Raw genomic sequence first — 3,956 nt, 5'->3', positions numbered from 1 at the left:
GGATGGCCACACCGCAATCCCCTCTCCTCCATTCTCCTCTTGGGATCTTGGGCACGCACGCACACGCGCCCGGCGTGAGTTTAAGCCACCAGGTCCAGGACTCGAACAGTGGTTGACTACATGGGAGTCCAGTGACATAGCCATTACGCTAACTGCTGGTCCCAGGAGTATTTTTTTTTCCTTTTAAATAATTATTTATGTAATTGTATTTATTACTTTCATTTTAATTTGCTGTAGGGTGCATGCACTCACCAGAGAGAGACAGAGAGAAAGTGAGAAAGCAAGCTGTCAGGTCTGGAACTTGAACCAGTCAGTCTAACATCTTAACCACCACACTATTTGCTGGCCTCTGTGCTGTGAATTTTAATTACTTTGAAATTCATTGCATACCTGGGAACCAGCAGTTAGCGTAATGGCTATGTCGCTGGACTCCCACGTAGTCGACCACGGTTCGTGTCCCGGAGCCGGTGGCTTAAAACTCACGCCGGGCGCGTGTGCGTGCGTGCCCAAGATCCCGAGAGGAGAATGGAGGAGAAGGGATTGTGGCGTGGCCATCCCCCCTGGGGGGTGATTTCTCGCTTTCTGTCTCTATGTCTCTGTCTGTCTGGCGAGCGCACGCACCCTACGGTGAAAATCTCTCCAAAAAAAAAAAAAAAATTCATTGCATACCTGTTTATAAAAGTAAAAAAAATGGTTCAGGGGCCAGAGGGTGGCATGGTGGTTAGGGGTACTGGACTCCCACATGGCCAACTGGGGTTTGAGTCCTAGACCTGGTGGCTTGCACTTTCCTTCTCTCTCTTGCTTTGGCCCTCTCTGGTTAAATTTAAATAAATAAATAAATAAATAAAGTTAAATAAAAATAATTCTTTGACAAAATTGATTCAAGGGCCGGCAGATGGTGTAGTGGATTGGGCACTCAACTCCCACGTGGCAGACCATGGTTTGAGTCCCAGACCCAGTGGCTTGAAATTCACACTGGGTGGATGAGTTTCCTGAGAGGGGAATGGAGGAGAAGGGATTGTGGTATGGCCACCCACCCTGGGGGGTGATGTCTCCCTTACTGTCCTCTGTCTCTGTCTCTTTGGTGAGTGCACATGCCCTATAGCAAAAAATCTATTGAAAAAAATGTTTAATTCCACTTGGATAGGACGAAGTGCTGAAATTTTGGACTATGTAGTTAGATGCTGCTGGTGCTCGCAGGACAACAAAGGCACTGGTCTCAAACCCTGAGAATGACGCGAAGTGACACAGGTGCCAACTGCCAGCCTCTTCCAGAGCAGCTCAGGGCTCTAACCTCCGCCCTGAGGGAGAAGGGACCTGACTGCAGGCTATCGCTGAGGAATCTGGGTCAGTTCTCCAGTTTGGCCACCAGGGGTCATCTTACCCCTGTAAATCACCATCTGGGGCGCGCCCATAAAGGCACACACAAAAGGTTTACTCCGCACTACGACAAGACCCACGTGGGAAAGCCTGACACTGTCTCTCTCTGTCTCTTTCACACACACAGGATCGCGAGTCATAGGGACAGGAATGCATGCTGGACACAAGCAACAACTCCCTCGGTAAGGTCAGGGTCTGAAGATGTCGTGGTGCCCGCTTCCAACCCCTCACAGCCCCCTTTAGGGTCAGAGGGACGGAAACAAGATGGCCCCTTTCCCCTGCCTGGGTGTCCCCACTCCTGGCCTCCCATCTCACTCTTACTTCCCCATAGACTCTTCTCCTGGCTGTGCCTCAGTCCCCCTCCCCAAAGGTACCACCCCCTCCCCAAGTCTGAGTGACTAGTCTTCCCCCACCCCAGGCTACTGTTCCTGGAAGCCCAAGGTGGCCTTACATTTGCTGGACTCTTCCTCCCACTCCGCAGGGAACCCCAAGCCTTAAGGACTACCATGAGCAGTTATTTGCCAAGCACTGCACTTTCCCGTGGCAATAAAAACACTGTGTAGGGGACCAGCAGGTGGCATGGTGGTTAAGGGCGCTGGACTCCCACATGGCTGACCGCGGTCTGAGTCCCAGACCTGGCAGCTTGCTTTCTCGCTTTCCCTCTCTTTCTCTGTCTCTCTCTCACTCTGTCCCTCTCTGATAAAATTAAAATGAGTAAATAAAGTTAAATAAAATCTATCTAAAAAAAAAACAAAACCCACTGTGTAGGAGGCCCTGGAAGCAAATTAGACACCTCACATGCTTCAGTGCAAGCGTGGTTCTCAGTGCATGATCCAGGGACCTTCCTCTTAGAAGTCCACAAGGTCAAAACTGTTTTCATAATATGTCTACCAAGATGGCGTCTGGGGCCAGTAGGTGGTGTGGAAATTAAGGGGCTGGATCCAGCATGGCTGGCTGCCTGGGTCAAGTCCTGGACCTAGCCACTTGAAAATCACACTGGGCACGTGTGTGTGTGCCCAAAATCTCAAGAGGAGAATGGAGGGAAGGAGAGGGAATGATGGCATGGCCATCCTCCTGGGAGATGATTTCTCACTCCCCCCCCCCCGTCTCTCTGTCTCTCTGTGGTGAGCATTTTTTTTTAAAAAAAAAAAAAAAAAAAAAAAAGTCCATTGTCTTCACTCTCTGTCACTCACTCACAAGTACATTGTGGAGTTTTCCAGAGACTTAGTGAAGTGTGATTATATTGTTACTCTCATGGCTAATGGAATGTGTGCCTGTACATTTCTGTTTTAAAAACATCTTAGACCGGGACCAGCAGATGGTGTAATGGCTACGTAGCTGGAATCCTATGTAGTCAACCACAGTTCTAGTCCCGGACCCGGTGGCTTAAACTTACGCCAGGCCCATGTGCGTGCATGCCCAAGATTCCAAGAGGAGAATGAAGGAGAAGGGATTGCTGGCATGGCTGCCCCCCCACCCCCAAAGGGTGATTTCTCACTTTCTGTCTCTCTGTCTTTCTCTGTCTTTCCGGCAAGCCCATGTGCCCTATAGCAAAAAACTCTTTAAAAAAAAACCTTAGACCAGCAGATGGCATGGTAGTTAAGGCACTGAACTCCCACATGGTCAACCCCAGTTTGAGTCCCAGACCTGGCAGTTTGCTTTCTCACTTGCCCTCTCTCTGTTTCTCTCTGGTGTATGCATGTGCCCTGTAGCAAATTATAAAAAATAAATAATGAGGGAACCAGCAGTTAGCATAATGGCTATGTCGCTGGACTCCCACGTACTCGACCGCGGTTTGCATCCCAGACCCAGTGGCTTAGAACTCACGCCGGGCACGTGTGCGTGCATGCCCAAGATCCCGAGAGGAGAATGGAGGAGAAGGGATTGTGGCGTGACCATCCTCCCTGGGAGGTGATTTCTCGCTTTCTGTCTCTATGTCTCTCTCTGTGGGGGAGGGCCACGCCCCAATTCCCTTTCCTCCATTCTCCTCTTGGGATCTTGGGCATGCATGCACATGTGCCGGGCGTGAGTTTAAGTCACTGGGCCTGGGACTTGAACCATGGTTGACTACATGGGAGTCCAGTGACATAGCCATTACACCAACTGCTGGTCCCTAAAATAATTCCTCAAAAATAAAATCTTAGATGCCCAGTCAAGGTGGCATTCTCTGCTAAGACTGTGCTCAAGCAGGCTGGGACCATATCAGAGGCCCAGGTTCAATTCCTGGTCCAGCCTAAAGGAGAAGCACAGTGGTGTGTACCTATAATCCCAGAGACCTGGGAGGCTGAGGCAAGAGGGTTGTGAGTTCGAGGCTAGCTTGGACAACATAGCAAACCCTTGACAGATCTGTGTAAAAAAAAGACAGGAGTCGGGGACTGCAGGTGGAGTGGTGGTTAAGAGTGCTGTACACCCACATGGCCGACTGCAGTTCACGTCCTGGACCTGACAGTTTGCTTTCTCACTTTCTCAGTCCCTCTCTGGTCAGATTTAAATAAATAAAAATAATTCTTTTAAAAAGAAGATGCGGGCAGCAGTTGGCATAATGGCTATGTCCCTGGACTTCCATGGAGTAGACC

At 49.8% G+C, this 3,956-nt stretch overlaps 1 protein-coding gene across 1 annotated transcript in view; it reads right to left on the bottom strand.

Moving 5' to 3' along the window:
- The window catches only part of LPAR5 (lysophosphatidic acid receptor 5), a 27,425-nt gene that overhangs the window by 6,344 nt on the left and 17,125 nt on the right, over positions 1 to 3,956 (bottom strand). The window lies entirely within an intron of this gene.

The sequence above is a fragment of the Tupaia chinensis genome, unplaced genomic scaffold, assembly GCF_000334495.1.
Source record: "Tupaia chinensis unplaced genomic scaffold, TupChi_1.0 Scaffold149011_1, whole genome shotgun sequence".
Classification (NCBI taxonomy): domain Eukaryota; kingdom Metazoa; phylum Chordata; class Mammalia; order Scandentia; family Tupaiidae; genus Tupaia; species Tupaia belangeri.
This window is presented reverse-complemented; position numbering and strand designations above follow the sequence as displayed.